Source organism: Dreissena polymorpha, chromosome 8, assembly GCF_020536995.1.
Source record: "Dreissena polymorpha isolate Duluth1 chromosome 8, UMN_Dpol_1.0, whole genome shotgun sequence".
Classification (NCBI taxonomy): domain Eukaryota; kingdom Metazoa; phylum Mollusca; class Bivalvia; order Myida; family Dreissenidae; genus Dreissena; species Dreissena polymorpha.
The window spans coordinates 44,756,410-44,768,852 of NC_068362.1; positions in this window are offsets into that span (position 1 = coordinate 44,756,410).

Genomic DNA, 12,443 nt, shown 5'->3' on the forward strand with positions numbered 1-12,443 from the left:
TGTGATTCTAATTTATCCATTTTAGATTTCATTGATGATATTTCATTCCATAGCATTTTATTTTCCGATTTAAGTTGTTCATTTTCATGTTTTAGATTATTAAGGGTAGTGTTGACGTCGTCAATTTTTACATTTATAGAAGCCAAATATTGCCTGATCTCTGACCTCATGTCTTGTAAATATGCCAGAATGTTCGAATAGCCCGTAATGTCCGATGTCCTGTCTTGTCTACCTCTGGAGTTCGCTACGGGAAAGGGTGAAGCAACCGCCTGAGCAAATGATAGCTGTCTCTGTCTGGTTGCTGGTCGCTTTGGGGCCGCACCGGCTGCATTTTGCCTTGGTCCAGGATTGACCTCCACGTCACCACTGAGCACCACGAGGGCACATAACAACGCCAGCAGCCTCAAACTCACACTTACAGCCTTTGCATTAAGAACAAGACCATGCATAGTACTCCTTACTTTATGTGGCATTGAAAACACTCCGATTCGCCATCTGAATGTTGCAATATCAACGCCCATGTTGTGTTTTACAAATAATCCCGTGCACAATAAAAATACGCGACCGCCATTACAAGGGGCATAACCTTTTTCTACTGTCCATGGACTCCTTCCTTGAAAAAAGTTGGAGTCCAAAAGCAAAAAGTAGGAGTCCAAAAGGAAAAGTAGGAGTCCAAAAGGAAAAAGTAGGAGTCCAAAAGGAAAAAGTAGGAGTCCAGTTGTATTTTGCACACATCTTCAAATTTTCAGCAAAGTATACATAATTTTCTTATTGGTTTTATTATTTAAAACCCACATTACACTCGTCCTTACTTGAATGTCTAGTTTTAATCTGTGGTCATGATACAATTAACATTACACTTTTTTATCAAATGTCATTAACCCCAGGGATCATATTTCCCGCAACATCAATCGGTCTGGATATAAATGGGGGAAAATATCCGAAAATTTATTTCCGAAATCATGACAAATTACGTAAAAATATATACATGTACCATTGATTGTGCCATGCATGAAGGTGGTATAATTAATGTACAAGTAAAATTCCATTAGGCCTTTTTTTTTAAAACGGAACGAGTTTTCTCAACTGGTTTTATCATTTGCTATTTCATTGTTGTTTCGTGTGCTGTTTTATCAGACTTTTCCATCGTTGACAATATTATTAATCTGTGTAAGTCTATACCGATGTTTTAAATTGTCGACTCTATAATAGCTTACAAACATGCACTGAATCAAACAATTGTCTGTGCGTAGGTGGGCTACTGACAATAACACACCAAATAATTAAGAAATAATTCGTGTACATGATAGTTTGTTGTCAAATAACGCACGGCCGATAGTTTATAGGCGTAGGGATTTAATCACGAGAGCGAAACATTTGAAATCACGCATCTAATTTTCCGGTCGAGAGTTATTCAACAACAAAGTATGAAGTACACGAATTATTTTGATTCTAACACTGTTTTACTAAAGATTTTTATCATACCGCCGCATTGATATCTGGCTAATGTAACGTTGCCTGATATATTTTTTATATCATGGTCAACAGGAAGTTTATATCAGTATGTGTGGAGGATGTCATATTACTCGGAATCAACTGTAAAGTAAACATTTTTAGTTAAATCGAATCAGATTCAACAAAACAAACAATTTGATAGCAAGATGTAATATATTTTAAACACAAAATGCAACACAATATAAAGAAGTGAAACTCCAGCTGCTGGAGCAGTATTGAATTTTCATTAAAAACAATTAGTTGGTCCTTTATTTAAGGCAAGTGACCGATTGCCCAAACAGTACAAAACAGCACAATACAGCACAATACAAACCAACATAAACACAAAATATGAATAAAGCTGGGGTCACCGCCTTGGAACGGTCAATGCAAAGCATTGGGGGTTTAAACCTGGTTATAGAGCGCTCAACCTCACACTTGGCCCAGCAATATTCATAATACATTCAAGTGTAAATAAAATTTAACGTCATAGCATTGTAACTCAAATTAAACAATAATAAAAGGGAATTAAAACGCATTCAATTTGATTACTATTTAATTACTCAATTGCATTGAAGATACAAGAGTAACAGAATTACAACTTTTTGACGAACGATCAAATAAAACTATTAACAATTGTCAACTACATTCCTTCTTTATAGAAAAGATTTGAGAATGTAGAATCATAGAGTTAATATCTCAGATAATCATCGCGCAAATACAGGAAGAAGCAGCAATAATGGGTGTAAAAATTCCATATTACATAGCTTGGTTGTTTATGTGACTGCTAAACAAATTAAAAATAATTAAATCAAACAAGAAACGCCTATCAGAGAGAAAATATAAATAAAATGGAACGTTATAAACCCAATGACCTATGCATGTAGATTACAACTGGGAAAGTCGGTCGTATGACGTCACAAAAATCCATAATGACGTGAACAAATTCCAAGGGCAGTACTAAATAAAAATATTAATCGGGCTGTGCTACTAATAAAACAAGTTTACGTGATTTAATATTAAGAAGCAAATAAATACAAATGGTAATTCCATTAAAGCGACATTATTGGAATCAAACAGTATATAGGTGTTTTGACAACTGAAGACAGAAATGATTTGATGTACGATTTGAGTCCAAATGTAGTTTACATGCAGATTTGTTCATACGACACAATGACACAATTTTATTCAACAGTGACAAATGCCTATAATGTAGTATTCATGCAGATTTGTTCATACGACACAATGACACAATTTTATTCAACAGTGAAAAATGCCTATAATATCACTAATGATTCCAAATTTTAAGGGAAGAAAGATATAGTGAATCGAAAACCATCAAACACGTGTTTTTAAGTACATAAGCATCGTATCCTTTTGATAAAAACAAGTTAATTAAATTGAAAAGTTTAATATGAACATTTGGTTTAACATATTTTAATTTGCGGACACGCTTCAAAACATCTCCGTAAAATGATGGATGGGAGATTCCATTATTTAAATGCCATTTTAAAGAAACATTATATTTTGAAATTAAATCACCATACTTAGAGTAAAATCTAGCAAATTTATTTCTTAAGTTATGATACAAAAAGCCTTGTTTTAGCAATTTTTTAGTTAATATTAGATTACGATCATTAAAATCTTTAATACACGAACATGCTCTGGCATAACGTACCAACTGCGAAATGTAAATACCATAGGAAGGTCCTTTAGGGATGTTGCCATCTAGAAACGGAAAATTCACAATTTCAAAGTTAAAATCGTCCCGTTTGTCGTATAAACTAGTTTTGATCAAATTATTATTAATAGTTAAATGTAAGTCTAAATACGCAGCGTCTGTATTGGATATACACGATCTATTTAAGACTAGTTCTTTTGGGTAGATTTTGTGAATATATTGTTCAAATAATGGATTATCTAAATTAAGTATGTCATCAATGTACCTACTAGTAAGGTTAAAACAATTAATCAAATCTACTTGCTTAGTTTTAGATAATTCTAACATAAATTCGCTTTCATAACAATATAAAAAAAGGTCAGCTATAAGTGGCGCACAATTAGTACCCATAGGAACGCCAATAATTTGTTTAAATATTTTACCATTAAATTCAACAAACAAGTTATCCAAAAGAAAAGTAAGTGCTGCACAAAAGTCAAGACCAGTCCAAATGATGTAATTATCTAATATCTGATTAGTAAAAAAAGCTGTTTTAGTGTTTAAAGCTAGATACAAACATTTCTCTCTAGCAAAAGTTTTTTCAATCAAAGAAACAAGTTTGGATTTTATTAAAGCGTGAGGAAGCGTTGTATATAGTGTCGAAAAATCATAAGTACTTACCTGCGACACCTTATATTTTTTATTTTCAATTTTATCAATAACTTCTAAGGTGTTTTTTATTGACCAAAATAGGTTAATATTACTATTTTCATAAACTTTATTACAAAATTTAGCTATATGATATCTAATAGCACTCAATGCAGATGTAAGATACACTGATAATTGTTTGGTGGTACAAGACACTGAATTAGCGATAAAACGACTTTTATATGGCGTCTTATGTAATTTAGGTATCCAGTAAAGTGATGGCAATTTCTTGTCAGTAATATTGACTATTACATTTAACTTTATGCATTGGGCAATATGGTCGGTTATAATTTCATTAGGTAGCTTATTGTACTCACAATATGATGTAGTTTGTGAAAGTTCTTGTGAAATAGTTTGAACATAAAACACTCGTCATATTATGATAACATTATTAGCAGCCTTATCAGCAGGAACTAAGACGAATTTAGATTTTAAGTCTTCAAGCAATTTACAGAGATTTTGTTTATTAAATTTAGGTGAATGTGGTAGGGCCAAAGGATGTGTATCATAAAAACATATTTTATTCATGGCCATACTAAATATTTTTGTTTTCCAATCATTGAGTGCAAAAATTTCAGCATTTTCCTTCCTGCACCATTTAGTGCAATAATCATGTAAGGAAGTTACGATATTCTTAATGCAGTCATCAAAATCAACAGGAATAGGCAGTCTGTACTTAGGGCCTCTGCGTAGCAAATTTCTAAGGTTTTTATTTTGAATGAAATTAAGGTCCCCAGTAATAACATGTCCAACTGGACCATATATATATTTAGAACTAGTACAGTCACATAATGTAGGACAATTTCTTATTACATTTAAATCTGTGGAAATAGAATTATAATTAAAAACGATACTTCTTACAGGTTTACTATATTTGTAGCAAATAAGTGGTGATTCAGTATTGCGGAAATAAGGGGGAATCAACCGACGTACATTTTTATCATTGAATATTTTAGGAAGGTCAATTAAATCAAGACCTTTGTTACAAAACTCAATTTTGATACGATTTCTAGTTTTGTTAAGTACATTTTCAATAAAAGGTTTAAGATAGTAGTCAGTGAAAGATTCAATAATACAAGCACATTCATATAGAGGGTCAGATTGAAGTAAAATAAGTTTACATTCCTTATCAATATGCGCCAACGAAGAAACAGAAAGAGAGCAAAGTGCACTTAGTAATTTATGTTTACCCCCATTTTGTAATACTGTGTAGCAATCATTTAAAGAAAGCAGACGTTTAAATTTACGCCTTAAGTTACCATTTTTCCTAATGCCATGTGAACGTTTATTTCTTAGACGTTTACTAAACAGAGAAAATGAATTAATCGATTTATTTTTAGAAATTGTTCCAACATTTAGAATATTATCATTTAATCCAAGTGGGTAAGCTGATTGCAAACGTTTAATCCATTCAAATTCTGACATGCACCTTGCTTTTAATTGGCACTGACTTGAAGTACTATTATTAAAAATAAGTTGCTCCACAGGTTGAATTGAAATATTAGTTACGCTATGACCTGTTTTATTAAAGTGCTGATAAATGAAGTTATAAAATTTATTGTTATTTTTAATTTTAAAAAAATGTTCCCTAAAACGTGTTTTAAGTGATCTACCCGTCTGCCCAACGTATTGCGCACCACAACAGGGTACATTTCAAGTAATAACATAAACCACATGCATAGAATTTCATGAGACATCGGATTTAATATTAACTGAAAATTTGCGGTTATTAACCGATGAAAGAATAAAAGAGGACATATTTAAAAACTTGCAACATAAACACTTCCTGGAGTTGCACTTATTTATTGTAGGATACCGATTACACGGAGCTAAATTACGCTGCGAACTAGAACCCAGCCGCATTGTACCTCCAATGAAAGATGTTCGAAGTAAACTTAATTTGACTGTAGGTTTATAAAAAAGTAATTGTCTATAATTTAACGGCAAATGAATACTACGTGTAATCGGAATTCTCAATGGTAAAACACATTTTTACAAATATTAAGCGCGCGTGCTCATGACGTCATTATTAACACGTCAAACGACAAAAGTCATATTCTTTCCCGGTGAAACTGCAGCTTGTTAGCGAGTGTTTCATTATTTCTTTAAAATCGGGGACGTATAGGTCACGGCCGTTAATCACGCGCGCCACCTCTTTTTGAGATGCATTAATATATGAGCCAATGCAACTTCCGAGGTGGCGCTCAGGCCCGGATGTTTTGAAATTTAACGGATAATTTAACAGGGTGATTAGTATTAATATGTTTTTCAACACATTTCGCAATTTTTAAATTTTTAAAAAATCGCCCAATGTAGTGCGATTCAGCGATTAAAAATTCATCTAAAACTGTACAGAAACATACAATCACAACGCATTTGGAAACGTGAGAACCTTTATAAGTTGTGGCATGGTAGAATTTGTAAAAGCAAATCGATGTATTTTGCCTGTGTGACGAGCAAATTCCCTGCCAATTAAATCGCTCATTACATAAAACGATTGCTTTGAACCTGTGCAAGTTAATGCGTGCACAAAAACATCGGCTTCTAGCCGATCTAATAAATAAATTTGCATTTTTCAAAAAGAGATGGAGCCAATGCCAAGGAGGTGGCGCTCAGATTAGGAGGTGGCACCAATGCACATTTATAGCTACATGTATTTTAAAGTGAAATATTTTATGTTATGGTTTCTATTATGTTTACAGGACTCACATTATTTTTTGTCAGTTGACTACTTCAGCACATTTTAGTCCCGTGCGTTTATACTTAGAAAAAAGGTAGTTTGCTAATAATATATTGATGGATTTAACGTTCGTCTTTGTAAGATAACAACATTAAACACGTATTATACAAAATGTTAACGGAAAAAGACCGAGCTATCTTCATTTTGTGGAGTTGACAGTGGGAAAAACAACATCAATGAGCCCAATTAAGATTCGTTGATTTTGGCCTTTTAGTAAATTAAGCATTTGGATAAACGACCACAAATCATAGTTTCAAGAAGAAGTGTTATCTTATACTTATTTCGTGAATTATCATACAGTATACAAATATTGATTTCGATGAATTATTTTGATAATGATGAACATTAAGATATTGGTTAGATTATTTATTACACATTTTTGGTATACATCGTACACTATGTTTTATTCATGTTGGTGACTTCTTAATTGAGTTGATCACGTATATACCTGTATTTAGAAAAGTACATCTTATTTATTTTAGAATATTATATATAATATAACAAATAACGTTCTCTGTAAAAGCTTCGTCATTTGATAATGTCATTGCGATACGACTGTTAATTTATATTTCCTGCATTGGCGCCACCTCCTATCATTAGCGCCACCTCATTAGCAGTGGCTCCATCTCTTTTGGAAGTGCAAGATTATCCTCTACGTCAACAAGAAGCCAATACTTTGGTCATGTAGCATCTAGTGTATATTGTACGCAATCGTTTGATGCCGTTAGCGATTTAATTAGGTGGACATTTTCTCGTCACACAGGAAAAACTCATCGAAATGCTTTTTAAAACTCCACCATGCCACAACTTATAAAGGTTCTCACGTTTTTAAATGGGTTGAGAATGTACGTGTCTGTACATTTTGAGACGAATCAATCTTTGCTGAATCGCACTTCATTGCCCAATTTTTAAAATAATGCGAATTATGTTGGACAAAACATATACAATCTAATCACCCTGTAAAATTGTCCATGAAATTTCAAAACATTCGGGCCTGAGCGCCACCTCGGAAGTTGCATTGGCTCATTTATTTATGCATCGCAAAAAAGAGGTGGCGCGCGTGATTAACGGCCGTGAGGTATGATAAACAGAAAAACAGGTTACTGTCTGATCTTTTTGCAATATATCAGGCACTGCACGAATAAAATAACGGCTCGGCAAGCCTCGCCGTTATATTATTCTAAGCCTTGCCTGATATATTACAACAAGATCAGGCAGTAACCTGTTATTCTCAATATATATTATTTTTCTTGTGTACTATTTTATGTGAAGTTCCGCCCATAAAAATAACTTTCGGCTGTTCTGTCGATCAGATCCGCGACTTTCATTCATAATTATTTTATCGGATTATTACGCTGGTGGAAAATACATAGTGCCAGTTACGCGGTCTCGGTTGTTTTCAGACTGCACTTACGAGGTCATCATAAACGAGAGCGCCGATGGCGTTAAAAGCATAGGTGCAAGATACAGGGAAGTTGCTGCTTAAGTAAATAGACGCTACCCTATTCGTCTGCGTCAAGAATTTGACGTAAAAATTGTGGTAAGCGTTAGATGCAGACTTGCACAACAGATTTAGTTCTGAATACAGATTTCTGAATGCAGATTTTTATAGAAACTCCTCACAGCAGTTACTTCCCTTGCTTCGCCCGGTCAGTAACTTCTAGTATAAGGGAGACCACTGCGTAGGAGGTTGAGATTTATAGTGCAGATAGAATTGTTTTACGAACGAAATTAGTTTTAGGTTATAAGAAGATTTTTTGACATAAAACGGTCTTAGAAAAATTCACTAAAAACGGGGTCAGCAATATTCTTGGAAGAAAACTTAGAAAAATGTTTCCAAATAATTTTTTTTAGAATTACCATATACTATATTAAATAGAAATTTCGTCTGATTTTTGATCAGGTAAGGCTTCATAATGGTCAACCGTATCATGTGCATTTTCGAAATGTAGTATATACCTTAAGCATAGGTGCGTTGCGCCTATGCTAAAAACGGGGTCTGTATACAACCCCGCGTTCTAGGCACCTTTAATTACTATGAGGGGGTGTAGGGGAGGTAATGCAATCAAATGTCACAATAAGGTCTTAAATCGAAAACCACAATCACGTCTGAAATAGAAATTTTATATACGTCGCAATTAATAGCTCTATATATTTCCTTGTATTAGACGTTAAATAAATGACGTATTTATATATAATAATATATTAGGTACCCCTATATACCTTAATTCGTGCTTATATCGGATAAAAAAGGGTATGGAGATACATGTGTTTAAAGTGTGAACTCACATTATTTGCCCAATCATCATGGTGAAAATTATGGTTTTATATATATCTCAGATGTGTTCAAATGGTCCCGATCTGTAAAAAAAACATGGCCGCCAGGGGGGTGGGGCAGTTTTCCTTATGTGACTAGAGAGAAACCTTGTGATCGAACACTTTAGAAGTCACATATTTTGCCTAATAATCGTGAAACTTAGTCAAAACAATTGTTTTATCGATTTCTCGGACAAGTTGGAAAATGGCTCAGATCGGTGAAACACACTTTTTAGCTCACCTGATTGCTCAGGTGAGGTTATAGGATTGGTCTATGTCCGCCGTTCGTAAACACTCTAGCATTCATATTTCTTAAGCATTCTTTATCAAAGTTGCTGAAAGATCACCGACAAGCTTGATAATGAGCAAAATCAATTAATTAATGCCATAATTATTGCCCTTAGATTGTTCAAATTTTCATTATATTATACAAAATCCTTGTAAACACTCTAGAGGTCACAATTTTGTTTCAGATTTTATGAATCTTGGTTATAATATTTATTTTTGTAAGCAAATTTTGATGTTTGGTAATGGGGGTCAACTCAAAATAAAGGTAACCAGGTCAAATCTTACAAAAACAAAAACACTCCATACGCCAGTGTTTTGGTTCAATAATGATGAAACTTGACCATGATGTTTGTCTGGACAATATCTAGGTAAAGTTTGACATTTGGTAAAGATTGAATAAACCGACTTCTCTCAGGTGAGCGAACTAGGGCCTTCTTGGCCCTCTTGTTAACTATATATCATCATCCAATATTAAATACGTATATGTTTACTGTCATTCAAAATTAACGCATGCTAGTATGTATCGTTGTTATTTGTTGGTTTTCTGTGTCATTGTATTGCCAATAGTCTTTCTGATCCGTCGCATCAAACTTTGAATTGTTCATTGAAACAGTCTACCTGATATAACGTTGCAAACGTACGAGTGTTTATTGAAACGATCTCCAGCTTTCATCGTGCATGTGGTTTATGAAAAGTTTAAACAACGCTGTTGAAATATCGTTTGCAGCATCAATATCAAAGCATGAAAAGATTTTGTTGAAAATAATTATTACATTTACTTTCGCCAAGTCGCTGTACTTTTTTCTAGTTAAAACACTTTAAGGGGCCTTTTCACGATTTCGTAAATTGACATAATTAAAAAAAAGTTTCAGATTTGCAAATTTTCGTTGTAGTTATGATATTTTGGAGGAATCACGGTGTTACTAAGGTGACATCACCGACCCCCCCCCCCCCCCCCAAAAAAAAAAGACGGGAAAACAGAACTTGTGTTTTCCGCTTCAAAAAAATTAAATCGGGGGAAATACAAAAAAAGTCTGTTTTCACGTCTTTTTTCGGAGACGTGAAAACACAATCGCTATATTGTGCGCACGAGAATATCGGTCAATCACAGACGCGGATTATATGGAGGGAACAAGATACTATCTTGTTCCCTCAAATTAATCGGCTTATCAGAATCCTTGCATTAGATACTCCATTAAATTCACTGTTGTTTATAATTTCGTGAAAATGACAGATCGAGATGAACTCATATTTTAAGAATTGGAGCTGACTTTGAAATTTAGAAGTAGTGTTGTCCTTGGTAGAGTTGTCTTTGACCGCTGCTAAAACTTCTGTTACTAGGGACGTTTTCATTGGCTGATTATTTTGAGGGAACAAGATGGTATCTTGTTCCCTCAATATAATCCGCGTCTGTGATTGGCCGATTATCTTGTGCGCTTGTTCCCTCAATATAATCCGCGTCTGTGCTTGGCCGATTATCTTGTGCGCACAATACAGCGATTTTGTTTTCCCGTCTCCAAACAAAGACGGGAAAACAGACTTATTTTGTGTTTCCCCCGAGTTATTTATTTTTGGAGCGGAAACACAAGTTCTGTTTTCCCGTCTTTTTTTGAAGCGGAAAACACAAGTTATGTTTTCCCGTCTTTATTTTTTTGGAGCGGTGATGTCACCTTAGTTCCACCGTAGGTAACCGAAACAATGAACATTTACCATGCTGTAAAATATCCATTATATGCATCTTTTGACGATTTAAAAACCTGAAATTTATAAAGCGTTGCAACGCGAAACGATTGAATAATTTGGAGAGTTCTGTTGTTGTCGTTGTATTTTGTAATACTACAAGGATTGCTTATATAAAGTATTAAATACATTTCTCATTGTATGAGCATGGATGGCCGAGTGGTCTAAACGATCGACCTTTACTCCAGGGGTCAGTGCTTCGAGCCCTTTTGAGGGTTACTTTTTTCTCTTTCTTTAATTTTTTTTTGTATTTTAGCTGGAGCTTTTTAGATCCAATGTTTACATTTATCAGTATAAAGCATTTTATAACAAACTTCAATACATGCCAAAATCTGTGAAAAGGCCCCTTTAATACGACGAACATATCAAAGGGAAACGGTCTGCCATTTGTTCACTCTACTACGAAAAAACAAACACACAAACATATTCTATGCGATACAAAATTTACCCAGTATTCACTTTTTGGAGTTCTTTTATAAAAATCATCAACATACATGTTTGTGGTTTACAATTAACACGATATCATTATATCCAGCTTTCATTATCCATCAGAGTTGTAGTACCAGACACTGATCCAGTTTCTGGATACTAGTAGCTCTTTCACCTTGCGTGTCCGCACACTGGATCAGCAGGTGATTAAGTGCATCAATCAATCTTACGGAGGAATCCGGAGATAGCCGATGTATCACGGTTGTCACCTCGCGTGTCCGCACTCTGGATCAGCAGGCGATTTAGTGCATCAATCAATCTTATGGAGGATTCTGGACATAGTTATAAGCGTAGTGATTAGCAGTAACGTAACACCCTTAAGGGCAAGGTCAACAACAGAGGTGTTAACATGCGTGTCATTGATGATATTTACCTGCGAAATAACTACTTTTGAGCGAAATAACGAGAACAAGAAACTATAGTTCTCTGGTTAACTGTTTAACGAAAGATTGGTTCCTGTACATATATTCAAACATGGCGAGTAAAAATAGATTCTCAACATTTGTGTTGTAAGTACAGCAGACATAGAAATCGACCCAGGTTAAAACTTATATAAATAACAGTGATAAATATATAATACATAAATGATTAGTACATGTCTTTTTCTGAAGCAATATTTAGTGCAATAAGAAATGTTAAATGCTCTGTAGCAAATTGTATAAATACGGATATATTTTGCCAATCCAAAAGATAACTATTATTCGAATAAAGATAACCGAAGTCAAATACCTTTGCTACATCTTATCCAAAGCTTTTCCAAAACGCACACCTGTTCGGATAAATATTTTTTTTACAAACAGAAAAACGACATCCTTAAATTGAAAGTTATCCGCTGGATAAGAGTTATCCAGATTTATACATTTGTCAACAGATAGCTTTTGTACGAACATTTTTCAGTAAGCATTTGCCTCAAATTTGTCTGTCTGTCTGACTGTCTGTCTTTTAACAACGCATTGTAACGACTTTAGGCGTAGTGAGACTTTTTTTACAAGAACATTCATCCTTTGC